We start from the raw sequence: 19,545 nt of genomic DNA on the forward strand, positions 1-19,545 counted from the left end.
CCAAATGTCTAACTGCTTAACTGCTTTCAAGAAATTATTGTGGTATTTCAGAGAACTTTGCTCAGGAGAAAAAGAAGGCACAACATCTTTCCTAGAACACCATGGGCCCATCAAATGACCTTTTAGAGAAACAACGAAAATTCCTCTTTCAAAGGCACACTAATTGAAACCAAACCAATCTAGCCCACAAGCATTGCAGTCAGATGACCAGAGGGGAGTGCCCACGAGGGGAGGAAAAACTCCTTTTGGAAAAACCATTTGAAGCTCAAAGCTGGTGTATTTTTCTCTTTCATTAAAAGTTAAAATGGGAATGATTTAGCATGTCTAAGTTAAAAGTTAGCCAGGATTCTAAGAACACTGTGGACCTTTTCAGGTGCCTGCGTAGCTCCTCCTAGAATACCTGTCTGGTGCTCCGCCCTTCCTCAAGACTACCTCACACTGCTCCCAGCTGGGGACCCCAGCCCTAGAAGGTGAGTCGGCAAGTTTGTACTCCATTCCTGCATCCTAGAAGACTACCGCTTCCAGTGGCTTTTTAAAGAATAATTTTCAAAGTTTTGAGCGACTTTCAGAGCTTGTGTTCACTAACAAATCATTTGTACACCCTTTATTTAAATAAGTACGAAGCATGGTTAGCAATAGTATCTTTTGTCTCACTGCCTTATAAATTCTAGATTCCAACTTGGAATCTGAGGCAAAATTTTGCAATTCTTGGGCTTCCTGAGCACTATACTATTAATGCTTTAAACTTGGCAATTTCTTTTAAAACAGATAAGTAATTTCTAACAGTCGAAGATTAGAAGATCTTGGTAAGTCTGAAATATATCCTATAGTTTGAGTTTCCATCTGAATGTGATAGTATCAATAATTGGCTTCATTAAATAACGGGGCACAAAAGCCCCTGAGGAGGGAATATACAACTATTTCCCACTTGCTTTTTGTATGTCAATGTGTATGGTCTCTTGTCTCTTGAACATTAAGGTGACTTATTGGTCTCAAGAGGGGAAATAATTTGACCTTGTTTGTAGTCAGTGAATCACTTACAAATAAACTGTTCACATGTTACAGGTGAATAAACTCTTTAAGGGCACCAACCAGCATGCTGTCATATAAATTCCTTAGTCCCTCATTTACAAAAGTTATGTGCTTGCATTTTTGCCTAGATGATGAGTTTTGAAGGTCTCCTATAAATTAATTTCCCCTTAGAGCCTTCTAGTAATTGCTAGGCTGTGGAAGGAGTGGATTTCTAAGACCACAAGTTCACATCCGCATCGGTTCAGTTCTCTTGTGGACTCTTCTGCATTGCTCTGGCATTAGCAAAAACCATGACTAGAAGGCTCCAAGAGTTGAGAATGAAGGATAGTCTGGTTGTAATAAGGTAAATTCATTATATTCATGTGAGCACTGAAAAATCCTAGTTGAGCCCTGCAATTTGTAATATAGTCAAAAGAAACCAAGAGACACAGATGTGAAGAACAGACTTTTGGACTCTGTGGGAGAAGGCGAGGGTGGGATGATTGAGAGAATAGCATTGAAACATGTATATTATCATATGTGAAATAGATTGCCAGTCCAGGTTCTATGCATGAGACAGGGTGCTCAGGGCTGGTACACTGGGATGACCCTGAGGGATGGGATGGGGAAGGAGGTGGGAGGGAGGGTCAGGATGGGGAACACATGTACACCCATGGCTGATTCATGTGAATGTATGGCAAAACCACCATAATATTGTAAAGTAATTAGCCTCCAATTAAAATTTAAGAAAATAAAAATAAAGCATATGCTTTATTTTAAAGTGGGCATGATCAATAAAATAAAAAAGAAAAAAAAAAAAAAGCATAAGGAAGAATTGTATTGTATTATGTAGCTCCATTGACTAAAGTTCTCTCCATGATTGTATCATCACTTAAATTTTAGTTTTAGCTCCTATTACTGACAGAACTGTTCTACAGGTCTTTCTCTTACACATTCATTATTTTCTATACAGGAGGATTGATGTTTAAGTTACACCATGAAGGAACTGTGCTTCAGGTTTAACTTTTAAGGATTGTATACATTTGGATCTGAATGCTTCAATTATTTTGTTTCTCTTGGAACACTCATACTTATTTACTAATACAAATAGGACAGCAATATCTGAGTTGCTTGGAGTTGGCTGCTGAAGAGTTTTCATTTTTCACTGTTTCTTCTCAAATGCTCAGTAACAGTCTTTGATTCTTCACTTCAAGAGCAAAGAGACCCCTTTAGCATTTAGCATACTGCTCTGTTTTTCTTTTTTAAATAAAGCTTTGTTTGAACTAACAAAACTTTTTTGCCCATGCCGAATACTGAGCCAGCTTACTCACAACAGCATATGTGAGTTCCCTAGCCTTCTCAAATGAAGCATGTCATTTTAGTCATGTTAACTTTGATGAGCAGCAAAACCAACTTTGAAATTCTTAGTATTGCTTTATTGTAAAACTACCTCTTTTTTTTTAATGCAGCGAGTTTAAATTTTTACTGACTTAAAAATCCGAATAACTCTACTAAATCACATTTCTCCATCACAATGCAATTTCTCCTAAGCCATTATTCTCTTAGAGAATGAGGATAGAGAATAATTCACAGTGTTATTTATCAAAAGGCATCTTTGTTAGTTTTATAAAGTTGAGGCTGTGTGAGACCTAACTATAAAATAAAGCCCATGTTTTGTGTAAAAGATTAGGTAAAACCAAGTTTAGATTTTACAGATTGCTTATTTATGCTTCTCTTTCTGTTCTAAATAGCACTGTAGTATTCCCTCACCCTCCTTCTCTGGTGCTTTCCTGTAAAAAGCATTAGTGAGGGGAAAATTATGGTAAACAAGGCTTAGCTCTATAATCTTCTTTCAAACTGCCTTGCAAGTAATTTCCCATAGTTTCTGTAATGAAGCATATGGTGGTAATACGCCCTGTGCCTCTGGTAATGGGGAGCAGTTTCAGAGTACTCTCGGCATTTTATATCTGAAGCTTTGTATGTACCTTTTCAGGTTAGGTGTCCTATCCCCTGTAGATTTAATGGAATTTATTTTTTTATGCTTGTTCTTAGTTTAAGGGTTTAGATGGGGGCATTTTTGTTAAAACTTGTAAAGAGGTGTTTTTTGTTGTTATAGATTGATCCAAACAGGCTTCAGGAGGCTTGAAATGATCTTGTGGAGAAAGCAACTTGATAGAAGAAGGGGGAATATTTTCTGTAATTTAAGTTGTCATAGTAACCTGCATCAAGGCCTGGAATCCAGGCCTGAAGAATTTCAGTGACAATAAACATTCCAGTTGCATTCATCATCATCTTTTTTTTCTAGGAGAAAGGAGCCGTCTATTGTGACCTAATTATTTCATTTCTGTTTTTAGAAAACGGTTAGCAGTTTGCATTTTTTAGCACTTTTGAAATTTCTCTGGTAGAGTAAAAATGAAAAATGTAGCTGTTTGTATTAGAAGTTGATATTTTTCTGATAATGTATCTCAAGCTATTTCAGATGGCAAGACAGTTTCAGTATAATGGTTACTTAATGAAATATGAAAGAAACAGGATTTGCTGAGGATTTGAAGAGATTGCCACACACATTTATTAATGTGCAAGTCTTAAACAGTATTAGAATCTGGTTTTCATGCAGCTGTGATTTTGGGATGTTATGAATTTCCTAATATCAGATTGTTAATATTTTATGGCATCTTGAACTGTGGTCTTAAACATGAATATATGTTAATAAAGAGGATGAAGGTAATTTTTATTAGCAGAATAGGTTTACTTTGAGAAATTTGTATCTAGATATTATGTTTAGATCTGTTATCTTTTACAAGGAACAGTACGATATTTCTAAAGAGAAAGTTTTTTTTAGGGTTTGCTTCTTTCTTGCCTTCTGCAAGATACTCATTGCTAACCAAAATTATTTGGAGTTAAAAGTGTTCTCCTGAAGCAAGAAATTTTAGAAATAGTGAGGTAAGGATGTGTGTTCCATTCAGTTTAGGAAACATGGAAAATAAATTGGAAGATTATGGCTAGTCTCATCTCACAAATATATACACAACGAGCAGTGATGGGATGTAACTGTAGTTACCTAAATGAAAAGCGGTAATGCTTTTGTATATACTTCTCCACATATGTTTGAGAATCTTAAATGGATGATTTTTAAAAAACATAAATCAGTAATATTGGAATTTTAAAATATAGAAAGGTAGATTGAGAAAACCTAGTCAATAATTTACTGGGAAAATGTGAAGCAAAATAAAACCACCCCCTATCTCACTGTTGAGAGATATTTCAGCTCTTTCTGTTGTCTGGGAAGTAGCTATAATTTTATAAACAAAATTGGAATCAAGCCGTTGATAGCCAAAATACCAATAATGGTGAAACACAGGATTTTTTTCTCCTATTAGAATAAGCAACAAACTAGCTGTCAACATTACTGCCTAAAATATCTTTGAAATACCTAATCAGTACATTAAGAAAAAAGAGCAAGGGAGAAAACGGTTGGAAAGGAGGATAAAATTATTTGTAGATAATGAAAAAAAACCACAAAGACAATCAACTAAAACCAATAGACTGTAGTAAAGTTCCAATGCAAATAATGGAAATATCATGATCTATATAGTAATAATAACCTGTTCCAAAATGTGAGAAAAAAGGAACCCATTCATAGTAGCAACAAAAATTGTGCTGAGAATTAAACTTTGTGAGAACTGCAAGTAGCATATAGGAAGGAAACCATTAACCTTCTTTCAGGATGCAGAGACTCCCTATGGAAGACAATTCATTAATTCTTTTTCATCTCTTTACATCGATTTGTAAGTTTAATATAATCAATCAAAATATCAGCAGGAATTTTTTTACAGGTCAGTGATTCTGAATTTCATATTTATAAAATAAATAAGAGCCAAGAAATATTTATATAAAGAATAATAAAGGCGAACTCAGTTCAGTTCAGTCGCTCAGTCGTGTCCAACTCTTTGCAACACCATGAACTGCAGCATGCCAGGCCTCACTGTCCATCACCAACTGCCAGAGTCTACCCAAACTCATGTCCATTGAGTCAGTGATGCCATCCAACCATCTCATCCTCTGTCGTCCACTTCTCCTCCTGCTCTCAATCTTTCCCAGCATCAGGGTCTTTTCAAATGAGTCAGCTCTTTGCATCAGGTGGCCAAAGTATTGGAGTTTCAGCTTCAACATCAGTCCTTCCAATGAACACTCAGGACTGATCTCCTTTAGGATGGACTGGTTGTATCTCCTTGCAGTCCAAGGGACTCTCAAGAGTCTTCTCCAACACCACAGTTCAAAAGTATCAATTCTTCTGCGCTCAGCTTTCTTTACAGTCCAACTCTCACATCCATACATGACTATTGGATAAACCATACCCTTGACTAGACGGACCTTTGTGGACAAAGTAATGTCTCTGCTTTTTAATAAATAGTGATTCAAAAATAGCATGATGTCAAAAATAGCATAAAGTCGAACAATACTTGAAACAGAATAGACAGCCTAGAAGAATGTTATATTGATTAAAAATAACAACTAACAAATATAAAAATGTAGTAATAAATACACTAGAAGAGAATATTCAGAAATAACTGACTTGGGGTTTTTAGGGACAGATAAACTAAAATACAGATGTAAAGATTTAAAAAGAGAATGATTTATAGATGTAGTTACTTTAAAAAATTAAACTTTGCATATGTCAACTCATAAAAAGTATTCTCTCTATGTGTGTGTATGTGTATGTGTGAATATTATTACATATATATTTTTAGAGTTAATACCCGTATGTAAAGAACTCCTTCAGGTCAGTAAGAAAATAAATGCCCAGTTAAAAATTAGTTTGTAGGAACTTCCCTGGTGGTCCAGTAGTTAGGAATTCGCCTGCCAGTGCAGGGGACATGTGTGTGGGTTCGATCCCTGGTCTGGGAACTAAGATCCCACATGCCGCTGGGCAGCTCTGGCTGTGCACCACAGCTGCTGAGCCCAGTACTGCAGCCAAGAGCTCATGCGCCAAAACGAGGACCCAGCGCTGCCAAAAATAAATAAGTAAATATTTTTTAAAAAATTAGTTTGTAGCTGTTTTTAGTTTTTTAAGGAACCTCCATACTGTTCTCCATAGTCACTATACAGTGTACATTCCCACAAACAGTGTACGAGGGTTCCCTTTTCTCCACATCCTCTCAAGCATTTACTATAGACTCTCTGATGATGGCCATACAGACTGGTGTGAGGTAATATCTCATTGTAGTTTTGATTTGCATTTCTTTAATAATTAGCAATGTTGAGCATCTTTTCTTGTGCCTCTTGGCCCCCTGTATATCTTTGGAGTTTGAGATTGACATGTACACATTACTATATTTAAAATAGATAGCCCACAAGAATCTCTTGTATAACTCTGCTGAATATTCTGTAACAACTTAAAGAAAACTTAGGTTGTATTAAATAGTTCCTAGTGGAAAGTTTAAACAAAAATACAAACAGGTGTAGACCTAAAGGTTTGTTCAACTTTAATATCATGTGGTATGAGTGACCTGCATGCAAAATGTAACATAAGCAGACATATGTAATTCCTAATGTTGGCTCTGGGAGAAATAAGAAAGATCACACTGCTCATGTAATGCAACTAGGACACAAACTACTCTGTGGCAGTACTAGAATTTTTTTGTCTACCTATCTACCTGTTTATCTGTAGATAGTTTATTACAGGTTCTCTAAAACAAATATATTTGTATTCAGAAATTTGAAAATAGATTGTTTTTTTTTTTTTTTTTTTAAAGTTTGACCATGACTGTGACTGTGTCTGAGATTCATCCTATGCCTTATTGAAAATTTTACTATAAAGACATATTTCTTGAGATGGACTATACACAGAATCAAATATTGAAGGGATCATCAGTCTCTGGGCAGGGCTGAACAGACTGCATTCCCAGGCTGCCATTCATATTAGACTGTGGCATGTACCTGTGTATCTGGGATTGTGCTTTCCCGAAGTGGGACCCAGCATCCCTGGAAATGATAAAGAGCAGTGGGTCCCTATGTTTAAATCTTCTCCCTTTCCTTCTCCCTTTCCCCATGCCTGTGGTATCAAGTGTCATGGCAGTCTAAATGTTCCAGGATTGATTGCCAGTGACATGGAACCAAACTTAATAAAATCTTTATAGATTGAATGAGAAAATTAGGGTGTTTATTTTAATTTCATAGATACTTTTATTTATGATTTATTTCGGCCCCATTTCCCCATTGACTCTACTTTGTTTACAATGATTATACCTGAGCAAGAAATTTAAGGAATTTTTAGGAAATATACGTATTCTAATCTAGTCTTCATAAACAATATTGTCGTAACCAGTCTCCCTTCTGTCCCCGGTTCCTTCTTTTCACAAAGATGCTGTACCTCTCAATGCTGAAGTATTACCTTGTTAATTTACTTGTGCTATTTTTCCTGAATATGACTCTTAATGATGACCTTATATTTTCCAGTAATGCTTATAGATTTGAGGGCACCAGAGCCCCTTTGTGACTATGGATTAACTTCTATATTGAAAGAAATTGCTAACTTAAAGTAATTCAGTAAGTACAAAATGTATAGAAAGGCATAAAGTGCAAAATAAGATTACCTCCTTTCATTTTTCATCTTTTAACTAAAAGTAACCACTGTTAACAGTTTCTTGGGTATCTTTGTATGCAAATAACATGTATTTGTATCTTTCTTTAAATTATTATAACAGTTGCTGTGTCTGTGCACGCGCACACATGTGTGTTTGTGTGTATTACACAAGATTCTTTACACGTTGACTCCTGTTATCACCAGAATAATCTTAAAGGCAAATATGATTGTCAGATTACATGTTGAATATTACAATCAATATTTATTGCTGGTTTGCATTCTTCCGTTTGGCTGAGTTTGTAAAAATGAGATTAGTGTGTAATTATGTTAGATTGTCCGCATCTCCTCCTGAATGCACCAGTGACTTTTCTCTTAGTAGAGTCGTTGTCTATGACCTGGTTTCTGTCCCAGTGAATTGAGACAGTGCCTCCAGCTACCTGAATGCACCATTCAGTCTAGGTACCATTCAGTTCACAGTGTGACTGGAATCCTCTACTGCAGTTTTTTCATTTGATGTTGGGTAAGAGTAAGTTATATCTACTACTGTGGGCAGGAATCCTTTAGAAGAAATAGAGTAGCCATCATGGTCAACAAAAGAGTCTGAAATGCAGTACGTGGATGCAATCTCAAAAACAACAAAATGATCTCTGTTTCCAAGGAAAACCATTCAATATTATGGTAATCCAAGCTTATGCCCCAACCAGTAACGCTGAAGAAGCTGAAGTTGAACGGTTCTTTGAAGACCTACAAGACCTTTTAGAACTAACACCCAAAAAAGATGTCCTTTTCATTATAGGGGACTGGAATGCAAAAGTAGAAAGTCAAGAAACATCTGGAGTAACAGGCAAATTTGGCCTTGGAGTACAGAATGAAGCAGGGCAAAGACTAATAGAGTTTTGCCAAGAGAACGCACTGGTCATAGCAAACATGCTCTTCCAACAACACAAGAGAAGACTCTGCACATGGACATCACCAGATGGTCAACACCAAAATCAGATTGATTATATTCTTTGCAGCCAAAAATGGAGAAGCTCTATACATTCAGCAAAAACAAGACCAGGAGCTGACTGTGGCTCAGATCATGAACTCCTTATTGCCAAATTCAGGCTTAAATTGAAGAAAGTAGGGAAAACCACTAGACCATTCAGGTATGACCTAAGTCAAATCCCTTATGATTATACAGTGGAAGTGAGAAATAGATTTAAGGGACTAGATCTGATAGAGTACCTGATGAACTATGGACGGAGGTTCGTGACATTGTACAGGAGACAGGGATCAAGACCATACCCATGGAAAAGAAATGCAAAAAAGCAAAATGGCTGTCTGGGGAGGCCTTACAAATAGCTGTGAAAAGAGAAGCAAAAAGCAAAGGAGAAAAGGAAAGATATAAGCATCTGAATGCAGAGTTCCAAAGAATAGCAAGGAGAGATAAGAAAGCCTTTCTCAGTGATCAGTGCAAAGAAATAGAGGGAAACAACAGAATGGGAAAGACTAGAGATCTCTTCAAGAAAATTAGAGATACCAAGGGAACATTTCACGCAAAGATGGGCTTGATAAAGGACAGAAATGGTATGGACCTAACAGAAGCAGAAGATATAAGAAAAGGTGGCAAGAGTACACAGAAGAACTGTACAAAAAATATCTTCATGCCCAAGATAATCACGATGGTGTGATCACTGACCTAGAGCCAGACATCCTGGAATGTGAAGTCAAGTGGGCTTTAGAAAGCATCACTACAAACAAAGCTAGTGGAAGTGATGGAATTCCAGTTGAGCTATTTCAAATCCTGAAAGATGATGCTGTGAAAGTGCTGCACTCAATATGCCAGCAAATTTGGAAAACTCAGCAGTGGCCACAGGACTGGAAAAGGTCAGTTTTCATTCCTATCCCAAAGAAAGGCAGTGCCAAAGAATGCTCAAACAACCGCACAATTGCACTCATCTCACACGCTAGTAAAGTAATGCTCAAAATTCTCCAAGCCAGGCTTCAGCAATATGTGAACCGTGAACTTCCAGATGTTCAAGCTGGTTTTAGAAAAGGCAAAGGAACCAGAGATCAAATTGCCAACATCTGCTGGATCATGGAAAAAGCAAGAGAGTTCCAGAAAAACATATATTTCTGGTTTATTGACTATGCCAAAGCCTTTGACTGTGTGGATCACAATAAACTGTGGAAAATTCTGAAAGAGATGGGAATACCAGACCACCTGACCTGCCTCTTGAGAAACCTGTATGCAGGTCAGGAAGCAACAGTTAGAACTGGACATGGAACAACAGACTGGTTCCAAATAGGAAAAGGAGTTCGTCAAGGCTGTATATTGTCATCCTGCTTATTTAACTTATATGCAGAGTACATCATGAGAAACGCTGGGCTGGAAGAAGCACAAGCTGGAATCAAGATTGCTGGGAGAAATATCAATCACCTCAGATATGCAGATGACACCACCCTTATGGCAGAAAGTGAAGAGGAACTCAAAAGCCTCTTGATGAAGGTGAAAGAGGAGAGTGAAAAAGTTGGCTTAAAGCTCAAAATTCAGAAAACTAAGGTCATGGCATCTGGTCTCATCACTTCATGGCAAACAGATGGGGAAATAGTGTCAGACTTTATTTTGGGGGGCTCCAAAATCACTGCAGGTGGTGATGCAGCCATGAAATTAAAAGATGCTTACTCCTTGGAAGGAAAGTTATGACCAACCTAAATAGCATATTAAAAAGCAGAGACATTACTTTGCCAACAAAGGTCCATCTAGTCAAGGCTATGGTTTTCCCAGTGGTCATGTATGGATGTGAGAGTTGGACTATGAAGAAAGCTGAGCACTGAAGAATTGATGCTTTTGGACTGTGGTGTTGGAGAAGGGACTCAAGAGAAGGGACTCTTGAGAGTCCCTTGGTCTGCAAGGAGATTCAACCAGTCTATCCTAAAGGAGACCGACCAGTCCTGGGTGTTCATTGGAAGCACTGGCCACCTCATGCGAAGAGCTCACTCATTGGAAAGGACCCTGATGCTGGGAGGGATTGGGGGCAGGAGGAGAAGGGGATAACAGAGGATGAGATGGCTGGATGGCATCACCGACTCGATGGACATGAGTTTGAATAAACTCCGACAGTTGGTGATGGACAGGGAAGCCTGGCGTGCTGTGATTCATGAGGTTGCAAAGAGTCGGACACGACTGAGCAAGTGAACTGAAGAGTAAGTTACATATGTAAAGGACTTTGTATGTGAAAAATTCAGTGAATGATAATGGTCATCCTTTTTATCAAAATAGTGCTGTTCTCCCCAAATGCTTCAGTCTCGTTTCAGATAAAGGCTAGATATATTTTTATGTAAGTAGATTTTCTTTCTTTTATGCTTAAGGAGACTATATAATTGTTCAAACCTGACACTTTAGAGAGTGAAAGTGAAGTGAAAGTGTTAGTCACTTAGTCGTGTCTGACTGTTTGTGATCCATAGACTCTAACCTGCTGGACTCCTCTGTCCATGGAATTCTCCAGGCAAGAATACAGGAGTGGGTAGCCATTCCCTTCTCTAGGGTTTCTTCCTGACCCAGGGATCCAACCCCGGTCTCCTGCATTGTAGGCACATTCTCTACTCTCTGAGCCATGGTGCTATTGGTAATTCTGCTAGGATACCAATGCAAACTCTGGCTATTCCAGGCAAACCTGGATGAGTGGTCACCCCAAGTGTATATATGTCCCTAGTACCTGATTTGTGGTGCAGGCTCAAAGAACTTGGGCCATTGTCCATTGAGGGAGATGGGGGTACATGGGACAAGTGAGGTTGCTTTTATCGTTCAGGGCTTATCGGAAATCATCAAACCGTTAAATTGAGGTTAACAATAACTATCTTACATGGTGGCTGTAAAGATGAAGTGAAACCGTGATCTTATAAAGCATAAGTGTACATCTGGTAATTGCATACCTCTTAAATCCCCTCTCCATCTCTGTAGATTACTTTAGTGGCTCTGGTGGCTAAGTTTTGTGCATAGATGTTTCTGCTGTGCTATGTACTCACCTCTCGTACTTCCTTTCTGTATCTTTTGACCGGACATTGTAAGTGGTAATCGCAACTAACTGCACACATGGTTCTACGGTTTACAGTGGGAGTTTAGTCTTGTTGTTCAGTTTCCAGGTCGTGTCTTACTGTTTGTGACCCATTGGACTGCAGCACGCTAGGCCTCTCTGTCCCTCACTATCTCTTTGGAGTTTGCCCAAGTTCAAGCACTTTTTGACCCTGAAAGGCATGAGTTGTAGTATCCGGTAACCACACCCACTTTCCCCATGAGGTCACAGTGGTATGCTTTTTGTGTGTGCGTGCTTACTATCTTTTGGATGAATCATAATCTAAATAGGGGAATTTTTTTTTCTGGTAAATATCTGATAAGTGTGAATGTTTATATGCATTTAATAGACTGTGTGTGAATCAAAGGCACTTGTTTTAAATGTCGATTATAGAGATGTATTTCTTCCCTGGAAAAAAAAAATCTACTAGCTGAACCTTAAATTGATAGGATAATTGGTAGTATATATACAAAATTTGATTTTCTTTTTTTCAATATTTATTTGTTTATTTGGCTGTATCGGGTCGTAGTTGTGGCACGTGGAATCTTAGTTGTGATGTGCTGACTTCTCTAGTTGCAGCACATGGGCTTCTCTGATTGCAGTGAAAGGGCTGAGTTGCCCCTTGGTATGTGGGATCTCAGTTCCCCCATCAGCGATCAAACCTGTGTTCCCTACATTCATGGTGAATTCTTAATCACTGAATCACCAGGGAAGTCCCAGCACAAAACTGGAGGAAATAGTAGACTTCCAAGTTTGGATCTTTTGTAAAATGATCGGAGCCTTTCACCATTATCTTCCATCGCTGTTCTCTTTATCAGCAATTCTGTTGGACATGGTATGGCCCAGTCTTTTGACTCACAGAGAGTTTACGAGGGGCTAGATAGGTGAGTGGTTATGGTCATGTTATAAATTATGCATTGGTGAAATGAAAGGGAGAATGGATACATGTATATGTATAGCTGAGTCCCTTAGCTGTTCTCATGAAACTGTCACAACATTATTAATCAACTGTGATAGTAATAGTGTTAGTCACTCAGTTGTGTCCGACTCTTTGTGACCCCATGGACTGTACCCGCCAGGCTTCTCTCTCCATGGAATTCTCCAGGCAAGAATACAGGAGTGAGTGGCCATTTCCTTCTCCAGGGGATCCTCCCAACCCATGGATCTAACCCAGGTCTCCTGCATTCAGGCAGATTCTTTACCATCTGAACCACTGACCATACCCCAATATAAAAAACTTCAAAAAGAAAAATAGTGGAATGAAGAAGGTGCTGTGGGAGCCCATGGGGGAGCACCGCAGCTGCAGAGGTTAAGGGTGACTGTTTGTGGGGGTCATTTGAGCCGACTGTTTAAAGGTGAGTTGGTCTGCAGGGAGGCAGGAGAAGGCGTTTTCGAATAACCTGGGAAATAGCATATACAGAACCTAGAAAAGCACATAAGGAGCATGATGTGTTTGGGGATAAACAAGTACATGTTGGTCTGAAGATGAATATGGATGAGAAGCAGATGACTGATTTTTAAAAACAGTATTCTTTTTCTAGTTTGATAGAAACAAGCTTTCCTTTTAGGGGCTCTGGGCTTTATGGTAATTGAATGGATCAAAATGATATATAAGTAAATAATATTGATGGTTTGGAGTAACCTAAACTTCACATATCTCTGTAAGGGAAAAATGGGTATGGGGAACTGGGAATAGAAGGGAGACTGGTTAGGATCAAACCTGTTTATGAAGACTAGATTAGTCAGGTGTTTCCCAGATGAGCAGTATTATTTTTAATAGTGGTAGTTACTTTTCTCAGCCCTTGCTTCCTCTTCACCTCCTATCCCTCAAGCACCCAAGTCAAATAAATGTGATGACATGATTAATTAACTAATAAATGGAGACTAGCCCATGAACTTCCATTTAAATCTAGTGTCTTTAAATCTTTTAAAGTTTCATATGTGTAAGAATAGTAGGCCTTCAGGAGATCCTTTTTTTTTTTAAAGTATCAGATCAGTTGCTCAGTCATGTCCGACTCTTTGCGACCCCATGAATTGCAGCACGCCAGGCCTCCCTGTCCATCACCAACTCCCGGAGTTCACTGAGACTCACGTCCATCGAGTCAGTGATGCCATCCAGCCATCTCATCCTCTGTCATCTCCTTCTCCTCTTGCCCCCAATCCCTCCCAGCATCAGAGTCTTTTCCAATGAGTCAACTCTTCGCATGAGGTGGCCAAAGTACTGGAGTTTCAGCTTTAGCATCATTCCTTCCAAAGAAATCCCAGGACTGATCTCCTTCAGAATGGACTGGTTGGATCTCCTTGCAGTCCAAGGGACTCTCAAGAGTCTTCTCCAACACCACAGTTCAAAAGCATTGATTCTTCAGCACTCAGCCTTCTTCACAGTCCAACTCTCACATCCATACATGACCACTGGAAAAACCATAGCCTTGACTAGATGAACCTTTGTCGGCAAAGTAATGTCTCTGCTTTTGAATATGCTATCTAGGTTGGTCATAACTTTCCTTCCAAGGAGTAAGCGTCTTTTAATTTCATGGCTGCAGTCACCATCTGTAGTGATTTTGGAGCCCAGAAAAATAAAGTCTGACACTGTTTCCACTGTTTCCCCATCTATTTCCCATGAAGTGATGGGACTGGATGCCATGATCTTTATTTTCTGAATGTTGAGCTTTAAGCCAACTTTTTCACTCTCCTCTTTCACTTTCATCAAGAGGCTTTTGAGTTCCTCTTCACTTTCTGCCATAAGGGTGGTGTCATCTGCATATCTGAGGTTATTGATATTTCTCCCGGCAGTCTTGATTCCAGCTTGTGTTTCTTCCAGTCCAGCGTTTCTCATGATGTACTCTGCATATAAGTTAAATAAACAGGGTGACAATATACAGCCTTGACGAACTCCTTTTCCTATTTGGAACCAGTCTGTTGTTCCATGTCCAGTTCTAACTGTTGCTTCCTGACCTGCATACAGGTTTCTCAAGAGGCAGATCAGGTGATCTGGTATTCCCATCTCTTTCAGAATTTTCCACAGTTTATTGTGATCCACACAGTTTATTATTTATCATTTTATTAGGCGGTAGAGTATTTATTAGTTCAGGGTTTGATCTCTGGTTGCTGGCTGCCTAGATTCAGGTCTTGGCTTTTCCCCTATTGAGGTATGTGATCTTGGGCAAGTTTTAAAACTTCTCTGTGCCGTGGTTTCCTCTTCTAAAAAGTAGGGACAATAATAGTACTAGTCTCTTAAGATTATTATGAGAATTAAATTTTTACATCCAGAGCACTTAGAATAGTGCCTGGCATATGGTAAATATTTAATAAATGTTAATACTTTAACAAAAGCTGTCAGGCATTTAATATTTTTAAAGTGAGAAAACCAAATCTCCACTTCTTCCCCAAATAGCATTATAACTGGCAATGAATGCTTGAGTGTTGGCTGTGTGAACTGTAGTTATTTATTCTTCTTTCAGTGGCTGTAAACAGCTTCTTGTATTTCTGAAGATGAAGGAATAGAAGTCATCTTCCCATCTGGCCTCATGTCTGTATATCACCTTTGACCTAAAAGTAACTGTGGTCATATGAGACTGAGTTGGATTTTTAAAAATTGGTGGAGATGGTGATTAACATCTTGATTTGTTTTTTTCTTAGGCCTTCAGTATCCATGATCTTTAATGTCATGTGAGTTTGTCCATCTTCCTGGTTTGTCCCTCCACCCAAATTTATAGAATCAAAATAAAGGAAACTGTATCTCCAAAATTTAAAAAAAAAGATGAGATTTCCATGAAGCCAGTAGCCTGTTATCCACTGGGTGTGTGTTGGCATGGACTCGTCCTCAGGGAGCTTGGCAGTTCTGCCCAGTAATGAGGGCAGAGTTCTTCTTGTGTGGTGTGCCCAGGGACCACCCTCCCAGCTTCCAGATTTGTTCCCAACAACCCAAGTCTGTTTTATAAATCCATGGTAAGATGTGGCTTCTCTAGCAATAGCCAGTTTTCATACAACACTTCTAAGTAGATGAGTCTAGTTTGACACTCACAGCAAACAAAGGAGAGAAATAGTCTTATCAGTATTCTACAGAAGGAGAAATAAGAATCCATGGGTTTAAAGGTGTTCAGGTTAGACAGTAAAATAAGCAGTGAGCCCCCAGGTCTGCTGACTCTTTAAATCCTCTGCCCTTCCATTTTCCTGATGTCTAGTCGAATTCACTCAGGCTCAGTAAAATCATGTAATAGTCCCAGGTGTCAAAGCCAATCCTGTTAATTAGAAATCATAATCATGGGGTTAGAATTTCAAGTAATACTATTATATTTGGTACTGTTTTTAACTGTTGAAAGCTGCTTTTTATAATAAAAGGACCTAGTTTCCTTTTAGCAGTATTGTTCATTCACATATAACATAAGAATTTTCTAACCAGCTTTAAATTTTTAAAAGTCCTTTTTTATTTTATGTATATATATGTATATAGATATATATATACTCTTTGTCTTTAAGTGGATTTCATGTTGACTGAAGTTTGTTCTCTTTCACTGTAGCTGGTATTGAGCAGGCCTAGATTAAGACTCTGAAATTCTTAGAAAAGTGTAACTACCAGTTCTTATCCTACACTGGTAGGTAGGTGAGTGGTCCCAGGAAGGGTGAAATGTTCTATTTTTGTAACCATTATTTTCCTAAGCCTCATTCTGAGTAAAAGGCACATTTCTGTATTGCGTGGACAAACCACAAACCCATAGTGTTGGTCTGAAGTATATAAGAGGGTGGCCCTGGCCGTTCACTGCTTCGTGGAGCTGTGTTCGTGTTCCTGGCATGAGCTGCCAGTGCCTCTGCTCAGCAGATGCAGCCACAGCCACCAGTGCCATAGGTCCAGTGACTTGCTGAGTACGAGCTTAGTCACCACTGCAGCAGATTTGGGCAGAGGCCTGCCTAGTCCAAGATCACATTCACTGATCAGTCACTAATGAGCTCTGAAAGACTCAAACTCCTTCAGTAATACTAATAGCAGCTATTTTTTAAAGTCATTACTACATGCCAGGTTGTATTTAAGTCTTCATAGTTATTGTAACCTAGCTCTGACAAATGTAAGGATTATTATTCCCATTTTGGAGAAAGAAATGGCAACCTACTCCAGTATTCTTGCCTGGAAAATCCCATGGAGAGAGGAACATGGTGGGCTATAGTCCATTTGGTCACAAAAGAGTCAGGCACGACTTAGTGACGAAACAGCAACAATTCCCATTTTAGAGCCAAGGAAGCTAGTAATTTGTCTAAGGTAATATACCTAATGAGTGGAGAGGTCAGCATTTGAACCCAGGGCTGTCTGAGCACTAAAATGTGTCCCTAACTAGCAGCTTCCATAGGAGAGATGGTGAAATATATCGCATGTATTTGCTGCCTGTCCATGTGTGTGCTCAATCATGTCCTACTCTTTGTGGCCCCATGGACTGTAACCCACCAGGCTCCTCTCCATGGACTTCAGCACACCAGTGGGTGTGTTGAAACTGGGCTGATTTGCTTTGGGGAAGTAATATAGTAAATAATTGCTGTATTTTATCAGAAGAACAAACATGCAGTATTTTTCTATAGAAGTCTTGGTTGAAGTAGACAATTAAATTTCAGTTCAGTCTCTCAGTCATGTCCGACTCTTTGTGACACCATGGACTGCAGCACGCCAGGCCTCCCTGTCCATCACCAACTCCCAGAGCCTGCTCACACTCATGTCCATTGAGTCGGTGATGCCATCCAACCCTCTCATCCTCTGTCGTCACCTTCTCCTCCTGCCGTCAGTCTTTCCCAGTATCAGGGTCTTTTCTAATGAATCAGTTCTTCGAATTAGGTGGCTAAAGTATTGGAGCTTCAGCTTCAGCATCAGTCCTTCCAATGAATATTCAGGATTGGTTTTCTTTACAATTGACTGGTTTGATCTCTTTGCAGTCCAAGGGACTCTCAAGAGGCTGCTCCAGCACCGCAGTTCAAAAGCATCAATTCTTCGGTGCTCAGCTTTCACATCCATACATGACTACTGGAAAAGCCATAGCTTTGACTAGATGGACCTTTGTTGGCAAAATAATGTCTCTGCTTTTTAATATGCTGTCTAGGTTGGTCATAGCTTTTCTTCCACGGAGCACGTGTCTTTTAATTTCATGGTGGCAGTCACCATCTGCAGTGATTTTGAAGCCCAAAAAAATAAAGTCTGTCACTGTTTCCCCATCTATTTCCCATGAAATGATGGGACAGGATGCCATGATCTTAGTTTTTCAAATGTTGAGTTTCAAGCCAACTTTTTCACTCTCTTCTTTCACTTTCATCAAGAAGCTCTTCAGTTCCTCTTCAACAATTAAATTTAATACAGGTTAAATTCCACTTTAAATAATTTAAAATGATTTCCATGTCAAAAAAAAATTTAAGACAAGTTGATTACTGATTTATGTATATTTATTTGAAATTTTTCTCATAGATATTTGAAATAAAAGAATAAATTTTGACAATGCTCATGGAGTTTTTAATGAAATTAGATTTTTTTTTTTTTTTTTTTTTTAACAATCAGCAGAAACTGGCTGTGGAATTCTTATTAAATTTTAATCGTAGATCAAAATACTAATCCTATAAGAATTGAATTTAAAATTGTGTTACGGTTAAAACTGTGGAAATTATTAGGATTACAGCTTTTAGTTAGTCCTTTTTCCTTTTGACCGTAGCTACTACTTCAACTGAAGATAGTAGGTTTTTTTTTTTTTTTTTTAATTCCACAAATGATCAGATAGACATTCCAGTGTCTTTCCTGCCCCTCTCCCCTTTTTAAGTTTTTTTAAATTAATTAATTTTTTTTTTTTGGCTGCTGGGTCTTCATTGCTGCACACAGGCTTTCTCTAGCTGTAATGAGCTGGGGCTGTTCTTTAGTTGTGCTGGGCAGGCTTCTCACTGTCATGGCTTCTCTTGTTGCAGAGCTCTGGTTCTAGGCACACAGGCTTCAGCAGTTGCAATTCACAGACTCTAGAACACAGACTCAGGGAGCTCAGTAGCTGTGGCACACGGACTTAGTTGCTCCAAGACATGTGGGATCTTCCTGATCCAGGGATCAAACCCATGTTCCCTGCATTGGTAGGTGGATTCTTAACCACTGGACCACCTGGAAAGCCCCTCTTCTGACTACTAGATATAAAGGGGCTGCTCCCACTGCAGGATTATTGAAGAGCATCTTGGCACAGGATTCAGTGTCAGAATTCTTGAGTCAAAGATCAGTAACACCTATAATATTCAATTGTTATTCCTGCTGCTTAGTGTTCAAATTTCTAGAAAATTCATTCTTTTCTCCTCTGAAATCTGAGATATAAACTGAGAAACAGAAAACAGAAAACATATCAAAATATGTTTTTCTAGGTAGGCAATTCAGTCAACAAAGAGATTGAGGGTGAGATTTAATCCAAATTAATGTGTAATATGGGGCTTCCCCTAGCTCAGCTGGTAAAGAATCTGCCAGCAATGCAGGAGACCCTGGTTTGATTCTTGGGTCGGGAAGTTCCCCTGAAGAAGATCATGGCAACCCACTCCAATATTCTTGGGCTTACCTGATGGCTCAAATGGTAAAGTATCCACCTGCAATGCGGGAGACCTGGGTTTGATCGCTGGGTTGAGAAGATTCTCCTGGAAGACTGTGTAAGGTCATGGAAAATTGCTTGTCTTTTGTGGGTGTCTTTTAAACTAAGTAACTCTAAGTACTTTAAGTTACTTATCTCAATTTGCAAAGAAATGAAATAACTGGTTAGTAGTAATTCTTCAGTCACTCTGCTTGTTCTCAGTAATACCATTTCTATTTCTTCTTTATTGATAATAAGGTTCTAGCTATTCATACTTTTAAAACAGAAGATAATACTTCTCTGTAAGACTGTGACCACAGACCCCACTAAC

The 19,545-nt window shown here is 38.8% G+C and overlaps 1 protein-coding gene across 3 annotated transcripts in view; it reads left to right on the forward strand.

Annotated features, from left to right (window-relative positions):
• RASSF8 (Ras association domain family member 8) overlaps positions 1–19,545 on the forward strand; it is a 136,777-nt gene that overhangs the window by 46,343 nt on the left and 70,889 nt on the right. For 2 of the 3 annotated variants that reach the window (XM_027541568.1, XM_027541569.1), the window contains exon 2: positions 374–470. The exons of the other annotated variant lie outside the window; for it this stretch is intronic. The gene's annotated coding sequence lies outside the window, so the exon portion shown is untranslated. The remainder of the gene's footprint in view (positions 1–373; positions 471–19,545) is intronic. 3 annotated transcript variants of the gene reach the window in all.

Source organism: Bos indicus x Bos taurus, chromosome 5 (genome assembly GCF_003369695.1).
Source record: "Bos indicus x Bos taurus breed Angus x Brahman F1 hybrid chromosome 5, Bos_hybrid_MaternalHap_v2.0, whole genome shotgun sequence".
NCBI lineage: Eukaryota > Metazoa > Chordata > Mammalia > Artiodactyla > Bovidae > Bos > Bos indicus x Bos taurus.